General features: G+C 44.9%; 1 non-coding gene across 1 annotated transcript; it reads right to left on the minus strand.

Annotated features, from left to right (window-relative positions):
* Positions 1 to 330: 330 nt before the first annotated feature.
* On the minus strand, positions 331 to 403 carry trnar-ccg (transfer RNA arginine (anticodon CCG)). Its single transcript has one exon. It is a non-coding gene; the product is annotated as a tRNA-Arg (tRNA).
* Positions 404 to 8994: the final 8591 nt, after the last annotated feature.

The following is an 8994-nucleotide window of genomic DNA, read 5'->3' on the forward strand; positions in this document are numbered from 1 at the left end:
GTCCTGGTTTAGGTTTGTTTTTGTCGTTCTTTAGTCCTGGTTTAGGTTTATTTTGGTCTTTCTTTAGTCCTGGTTTAGGACTAAAGTATTAGTATCGTTTATTCTTTTTTTAATGTCTTTTTGTTCCAGAATGTTTCAACAATATGACATTCACACATAAAGAAGTAGATCAAATAATAGTTGAGCTGTTTGAAGTCTAAACTGTTGTTGTCATTTCACATCTAAGTACGAGACGCGTGTGTTTCAAAAAGAGCTCATGTTTTATTCAAAAAAACAGAACTCTTTTTTTCATCGTGGATGACTGTTGTAAAGGTATAATCTCTGACAAAGCGACCCAGGTGGGACTTGAACCCACAATCCCCAGCTCCGGAGGCTGATGCCTTATCCATTAGGCCACTGGGCCACATGTATATGTAAGTATCCTTCAAAGTATCCACCAGTCTTCCAGTGCAAATACACAGAGCTGGTACTTATACACACAGCTGGTACTTATACACAAAGTAGCATCAAACCTGGTCCAAAGACAGGACTGTTGTCGGACTAATACAAACCAGAGTTTTAAAGAAGGTCTGACCCAAAATAGTGGATTAAACTGACTCTAAAGCTAATATTTGAGCCACAGGCAAATTGACAGGGGGCAGATTGACTGTCAATCTGCCAACTACGTTAATTTTTTTGTGTCTAAAAACAATATAATTTATTCAAAAATATCTTATATTCTTATTAGTGTAAATGTGTAAAATAATAATATGTATCCATATATATATATCTATAAATAGATATAGATGTATACTTTGTTTGCGCGGCGTGTGGTCTGCTGCAGGCGCAGTCTGCGTCACTTTTCTACGTAGCCGTGGGGCGGTTTGAATAGCGCCCCAGAGCCTCATAGAAAATCAATGGGGATTTTTAGCCAATCAAATCACAATCAAAAGTGACTACGTCACTATGGTTTTCTCCATAGGAAAATAGCGACTATGGGGCGCTCCAGAAAGCGCCCTTTTGAACGTAGTAGTTACGCCATGGAGCTACACTTTTTACGTTAGAGACTGAGGCATGTGCGCGCGCCTACGCGGAAGTGCCACACACGCCGTGTTTTCCATGTTTAGGTCTTAAAACTGCATCTACAGACGTCTGTTACAAAAGGTACGTCCAAAACGACTCAGAATGAGCTGCTCAACTGTTTGCTGACTTTATTCGTGTTGAAATGAAAGCGGCTGATTTCGTATCAATCCGAGCCACATGTGATCAGTCAAACCCCGTGCTACGTTACCATGACAACAAACAGCAGTTTTTTTTTGTTTATTACTTGCATAAGGCTAACGCTAAGCATTAAGTATCGCTTAACTTCTATTGATAAAAATATGCTTTTGTTTAGAGAACCCATGAAAGAAAGCTATAAATGACAACTTTCCATACAGCAATAATGGCTGTGATGATCCATACAGTCAATGTTCAATTTTTTAATTTTGGACATTTAAAAACAAAAACATGTCAAATAGCCCCCCCTATAATTTGTATCACCAGCCGCCACTGGATTTTAGACAATATGTATAATGAAATAACAGTTGTTTCTTTCATTTAAAAAGTGCTGTTATACTAGTTCTGGCACAGATCAAAACTATTCCAAAAAACATTCAGGAAAGGAAAATGTTTGTCCTATTTCTGTATTTTTTAGTGGTTAAAGGGCTCCGATACTTACTACTTTTGTTCGATACTTACTACTTTTGTTCTTTTTTGTTCTTTTGTTCTTTTTTCTCTTTTTTTCTCTTTTTTTTTTCTTCTTTCTCCTTTTTTCATTTTTTTGTTTGTCCTCTTTCTGTATTTTTAGTTGCTCAAAAGGGCTTCGATACTAGTTTAATTGTCATTCTAATTCATCTTTTCTTTTTTCTTCTTTTTTCTCTTCTTTTTTTCTTCCTTCTCGTTTTTCTTTTTGTTTGTTTAGTTTATTGTCCAATTTCTGTATTTTTTAGTTGCTCAAAAGGGCTCCGATACTTGTTTCAGTGTAATTCATCTTTTCTTTTTTTGTCTTTTTTCTTCTTTTCTTCTCTTTTTTCTTCTCTTTCTTTTCTCTTTTTTTTCTTCCTTCTCTTTTTTTGTTTTTTTTTGTTTTTTGTCCTATTTCTGTATTTTTTAGTTGCTCAAAAGGATACTAGTTTCAGTGTCATTCTAATTCATCTTTTCCTTTTGTTTTTCTTTATTTTTTTCTATTTTCTTCTCTTTTTTCTCTCTTTTTTGTCCTATTTCTGTATTTTTAGTTGCTCAATAGTGCTTCGATACTACTTTCAGTGTCACTCGTGTCACTCTTCTGACTTCAGACTCTTCCGTTTAGAGCGCTTGTTTCGTCGTGAGGTCACAGTCGAGGTGAAACGTCCCCGCTGAACAAACAAGCGCACATTCCTCGCAGCAGACTGCAGTCGGTGTGACGAGGCGCGCTCGTTTTTCGCCGCATCCGGTGAGCGACCTCCGCCGCCTCCACGGGTCAGCGATGACCGACAACAAACGCATCCTTTTTCTGACGAAGCGTTTGAGGGAGTTCGACGGGGCAGAACTGGACTGGGAAATGACCGCGACAGCTTCCGTGGTCACATTTAACGCTGACAAGGAGACGAGAACATGGAAAATGTGGGAAATACCGTATTTTCCAGAGTAAAAGTTGCACCAGCCAAAAAATACATAATAGAGAAGAAAAAAACATATATAAGTCGCACTGGAGTATGAAATGGGGTTGCAAGTGAGAAAATAACAAATAATATCACATATAAGTCACTCTGGAGTATAAGTATATAAGTATAAATTTCGCACCCTGGCCAAAACTATGAAAAAATGTGCAACTTATAGTCCAGACAATACGGTATATGTTACGTATGGAAACAGTTCTTTACAAAAACACTAAAAAGCATCAGTTGTTGTAGATTTCTGTTCAACACTTTGATTCCGCCACGTGTTTGTGTCCAAATAAATCTTGCTTTTTCGTCTGGAATGGGAAAAATAACCTCAGGACTTTAAAAAACAATGGACAAAATGAGACAAACTTTAATACCGTATTTTTTGGACTATAAGTCGCAGAAGTTGCACTGGAGTATGAAAAAGTGTGAAAATAACAAATAACATCACATATAAGTATAAGTATATAAGTATAAGTCGCACCCCGGCCAAAACTATAAAAAAAAGGTGCGACTTACAGTGCAGAAAATACGGCTTTCACTCTTTTACTTGACTTCACTATCACGTGTTTGTTCTTGTTCATAAATACTGAGATCTTCAACACCGATATTCCGTTCGACTTTAAAACAATCTGCGTCGGACGTGAAACTCCAGCAGTGTGAACGGCAGATGGAGATGGATACATGTGGAGAGAACATTAGGCTGCAGCAAAAGAAGCAACAAAAAGAAGATAGATGACAGCAATCTGAACATTTATAAAACAGAAAGACACATTTTAAAATGGACAAATGTGACAAACGTTGGACTAAAATGTTGGATAATGTGTGCCGTGATTTTATTGGATTTTATTGGATTTCTTTAGATTTTTAAAAGTGTTTTATGATGCTTTTGATTATTTTTCTTGTTGCGCTCCGTCTTTTTCTTTTTCTTTTGTTTTCCCTTTGTATCCTATAAAAAAGAAATGCAATGTTATGATCTTTCTTTGGTTTTAATTTGCAGTAAACTCTACCCGTACATTTGCAGTGTTTTTGATGGACGCGATGGTTCGATATGATGAAAGTAATAAAAAGCTGCATTAGACGTTCTGTTGGAGCTGGAGCTCACGAGGACTAAAGGGCAATAAACCAGAGCAATTCCCAGAAATCCATAAGAAAACATTGATCATCTAGAACCACCACTTCAGCTTTATGACCTTTGGACCTTTATGACATTGTCTGCAGTTAAACGCACACTCAAAATCTGATTATTATTATTACTATTATTACTATCATTATCATGATTATGATTATTATGATCATCATCATCATCATCATCATCATCATCATCATCAGATTATTGCAGTTATTAGATAATTAAAATTATATTAAAACAGCAAAATGATCAGATCTAATCTAAGTAATAAGACATTTAAATAATCTCCCGAGGCTTCGTCGCGCTGAGGGCTTCGTTGCTCTCTGGGGCTTCATCTCTCTGGGGCTTCGTTGCTCTCTGGGGCTTCATCTCTCTGCGGCTTCATCTCTCTGGGGCTTCATCTCTCTGGGGCTTCATCTCTCTGGGGCTTCGTTGCTCTCTGGGGCTTCATCTCTCTGCGGCTTCATCTCTCTGGGGCTTCATCTCTCTGGGGCTTCGTTGCTCTCTGGGGCTTCGTTGCTCTCTGGGGCTTCATCTCTCTGGGGCTTTGTTGCTCTCTGGGGCTTCGTGGCTCTGGGGCTTCGTGGCTCTGGGGCTTCGTGGCTCTGAGGCTTCATCTCTCAGGAGCTTTGTTGCTCTCTGGGGCTTCGTGGCTCTGGGGCTTCGTGGCTCTGGGGCTTCGTGGCTCTGGGGCTTCGTGGCTCAGGGGCTTCGTTGCTCTCTGGGGCTTCGTGGCTCTGGGGCTTCGTGGCTCTGGGGCTTCGTGGCTCTGGGGCTTCGTGGCTCAAGGGCTTCGTTGCTCTCTGGGGCTTCGTGGCTCTGGGGCTTCGTGGCTCTGGGGCTTCGTGGCTCAGGGGCTTCGTTGCTCTCTGGGGCTTCGTGGCTCTGGGGCTTCGTGGCTCTGGGGCTTCGTGGCTCTGGGGCTTTGTGGCTCTGGGGCTTCGTGGCTCTGGGGCTTCGTGGCTCAAGGGCTTCGTTGCTCTCTGGGGCTTCGTGGCTCTGGGGCTTCGTGGCTCTGGGGCTTCGTGGCTCTGGGGCTTCGTGGCTCTGGGGCTTCGTGGCTCTGGGGCTTCGTGGCTCTGTGCTGGAGCAGAGCCGTGGTGTTTCCTTACAGAACTGGATGAAAGCTGCAATGTTTGTCGAGTTACAGTAGAGTCTTCTTCGCTCAGTACCATCTGGAGCCTGGACCTGGTTTATCTCTGGTTTATCTTTGGTTTAGACTCTGGGACGTTTTGCTCGTGTTTGGACCCTTTGTCTGGGGAATAAACCAGCTTTTGTTTCAGGTCAAGAGAGAGACAAGACCAGATTCAGACTGAAAATGTGTCGTGCTCAAGAAACAACATGTTCAGACAATGGCATTCTAAAATATCTTAAACTATTAACTATTTCATGGACTAAACCAGGACTAAACCAGGACCAGGATTAAACCAGGAACAGGACTAAACCAGGACTAAACCAGGACTAAAGCAGGACTAAACCAGGACTAAACCAGGACCAGGATTAAACCAGGACTAAACCAGGACCAGGATTAAACCAGGACTAAACCAGGACTAAACCAGGACTAAAGCAGGACTAAACCAGGACTAAACCAGGACCAGGATTAAACCAGGACTAAACCAGGGGCAGGACTAAACCAGGACCAAGACTAAACCAGGATTAAACCAGGACCAAGACTAAACCAGGAGCAGGACTAAACCAAGACTAAACTAGGTGAAAGACTAAACCAGGACTAAACCAGGCGAAGGACTAAACCAGGACAAAACCAGGACTAAACCAGGACTAAACCAGGTGAAGGACTAAACCTGGACTAAACCAGGTGAAGGACTAAACCAGGACTAAACCAGGACTAAACCAGGACTAGAATACTGTCCTTACAACAGGATCTATCAGTGTTTCAGGCCAAAAACAACAAATAACAATCAACACATTAATTTTAACTCTACTTTTCCTTTCATAAATAAACTCTGCTTATGAGTAAACGGAGCATATGTGTCCAAATAATGGCCGGGGGCCAAATGTGGCCCAATTTGGCCCAACTGACCGACATTAGTAGACATTAGGGACTAAACAACGGCTAAATCTGGAACTAAAGATGGACAAGGCCAAAACCAGGAGTTAAACGGCACCAAACCAAGTCCACATCAGCTTTAAACCGGATTCAAACCAAAATCACATCTGTCAAAATGTGAACGCAGCCTTAAAGGACAAACATACTGATGTAACGCAGACCTAATATCTCCACGCTTCATTTACGCTGCAGCGACTCAAACTGCCTCAAAAGCAACATTCTGAGTGATTCAGCCGCAAAATGCACCAAAAGGTAATGTATCCATCCATATTGTCCACGGCAGGAGTTTTAAGGCCCAAGATGCATCACAACCAAATCACAGTTTGACTATATCACAAGAACAACACATTATCTCCTCTTTTTACGTAAACAAAACCTGCCGACCCTGCAGTTTAGTCTTCAGTCAGTCAATAGCAACATACAAACTATCAGAAAAGACACCAAAAATAAATAAAAAATATTAATAATAATTAAAAATAAATAAAAAAGGGGGTTAAATTTGTCCCTTTCCAAATTGTGAGTCTGTGTGCGATTTTTATGACGTCGGTTTAGTCCTTAGTCGTGCGATTTGTGTCGTTTTCCCGGCAGAAGCATGTTCCAAAGGTATCCATCCATATTGTCCACGGCAGGAGTTTTAAGGCCCAAGATGGCGGTGTCAAAAAAAGTCTGCGATGATCCGTTCATTTCCATCCAAGTGTTTTTGTGCGACGGGTCAGTCCCAGAACACGCCATGACCACAGCGCTCGGCCCCTCCCTGTGAGTAATGTGCACTTCTCCCGACAGAATTCCTTCCAAACATGTGATTTAACAGGTACATTTTCCCGTTCCTCGCCGTCAAAACAAAATTCCCCTCTTTTTCCTCATTTAATTTTAACATATTTAGCAGATTGTTCGTCCAGACGCTGAACATTTCCTGTCACCGTCGTAAACAGTCTGATGCTGCTGACTATGACCTCGCACCGACAGCAGGGGGCGCTCTCACCTCCCGCACATTTCACACGTTTCTCTGTTTTGGCGAGCGGGGCGGGAGGGCGAGGGGGGCGGTAGGGTGGGACGGCGGGCGCGGGACATCTGCTGCCGGACTCACGTTTCAGTCCCGGAGCCGCCGCGGACAAACACATGTTCGGAGCGTTCTGCCCGGATCGTGTGTCCGGAACCGTCGAGCTAGCGGATCGAAGCTAATTTCTGAACACCGTTTTAATTGCAAAAAGTCGATAACTGCAAACTGCGGTCGACAACGCTCGGGGGGGGGCGGTCGCCTGAGGAAGAACGTGTCATTAGTGGCATGGAATGGTGTATTTTTTTTTTTTGAGCGAGCGAGCGTCGTCACAGTTGCTAACACATGCTAACACGTAGCATTGAAGTTCATATTTGCACTGCATTAGCGCGTGTTCATGAGTATGTTCAGTCCAGGTGGGACTCGAGGGGCCCTGGACGTGGAATTAAATATTTACCCTTGTAACGAGATCGGGCGATGCCAGAATTGGGCGGCTTTTTCAGAGCGGGTAAAAAACACAAAGGCTGCTACAGCAAAATGTGTAAAAATGTGTAAAATGTGTAAAAATGTGTAAAATGTGTAATATTGGAGTGTGGAATCTTGGTGTCCAGAGAGGTCAGAACTCTGTGGAGCTTTAACTGTTCTGAAGGAAACTGCAGCTGTGACTTTGGGCTTTACAAAGACAAACTGGATTAGAAGAGAATTAAATTGAAAATGCAGGGCCATTGTCAGACAGAGCCGGGCAAGAGGGCGTCCTCTTCACTCCTCTTTTTATTCTCTTCTTTTCTCTCCTCCTCTTCTCTTCCTCTATCACCCCTCCTCTCTTCTCTCTGTCCCTCCTTCTCTCTTCTCCTCTCTCTTCTCTCCTGCTTCCTCTATCACTCTCCCTCTCTTCTCTTGTCCTCCTCTCTTATCTCCCTCCCTCTCTTCTCTCTCTTCTCTTCCTCTATCGTCCCCCTTTCTTCTTTCCTCCCTCTTCCCTCCCCCTCTCCTCCCTCTCCCCCTCTCTTCTCTCCTCCCTCTCTCTTCTCTCCCCTCTCTTCTCTCCTCCCTCTCTCTTCTCTCCCCTCTCTTCTCTCCTCCCTCTCTCTTCTCTCCCCCCTCTTCTCTCCTCCCTCTTCTCTCCTCCCTCTCCCCCTCTCCTCCCTCTCCCCCTCTCTTCTCTCCTCCCTCTCCCCCTCTCTTCTCTCCTCCCTCTTCTCTCCTCCCTCTTCCCTCCCCCTCTCCTCCCTCTCCCCCTCTCTTCTCTCCTCCCTCTCCCCCTCTCTTCTCTCCTCCCTCTTCTCTCCTCCCTCTCCCCTTCCCCTCTCCTCCCTCTTCCCTTCCCCTCTCCTCCCTCCCTCCCTCTCTCCCTCTCTTCTCTTCCTCTATCGTCCCCCCTCTCTTCTCTCCTCCCTCTTCTCTCCTCCCTCTTCCCTCCCCCTCTCCTCCCTCTCCCCCTCTCTTCTCTCCTCCCTCTCTTCTCTCCTCCCTCTTCTCTCCTCCCTCTCCCCTTCCCCTCTCCTCCCTCTTCCCTTCCCCTCTCCTCCCTCCCTCTCTCCCTCTCTTCTCTTCCTCTATCGTCCCCCCTCTCTTCTCTCCTCCCTCTCCCCCCCTCTTCTCTCCTCCCTCTTCTCTCCTCCCTCTTCCCTCCCCCTCTCCTCCCTCTCCCCCTCTCTTCTCTCCTCCCTCTCCCCCTCTCTTCTCTCCTCCCTCTTCTCTCCTCCCTCTCCCCTTCCCCTCTCCTCCCTCTTCCCTTCCCCTCTCCTCCCTCCCTCTCTCCCTCTCTTCTCTTCCTCTATCGTCCCCCCTCTCTTCTCTCCTCCCTCTCCCCTTCCCCTCTCCTCCCTCTTCCCTTCCCCTCTCCTCCCTCCCTCTCTCCCTCTCTTCTCTTCCTCTATCGTCCCCCCTCTCTTCTCTCCTCCCTCTCTCTTCTCTCCCCTCTCTTCTCTCCTCCCTCTCTCTCCTCCCTCTTCTCTCTCCCCTCTCTTCTCTCCTCCCTCTCTCTCCTCCCTCTTCTCTCTCCCCTCTCTTCTCTCCTCCCTCTCTCTCCCCCTCTCTCCCCTCTCCTCTCCTCCCTCTCTCCCTCTCTCTGTCTCTGATGTCACTTCAAAGTCAGCTGGTTCACAGGGGCTTTGTCCTTCTCGCCGCAGAC

This window comes from Eucyclogobius newberryi, unplaced genomic scaffold (assembly GCF_026437365.1).
Source record: "Eucyclogobius newberryi isolate DKJ021-1_F unplaced genomic scaffold, fEucNew1.0.hap1 SCAF_21, whole genome shotgun sequence".
Lineage (NCBI taxonomy): Eukaryota > Metazoa > Chordata > Actinopteri > Gobiiformes > Gobiidae > Eucyclogobius > Eucyclogobius newberryi.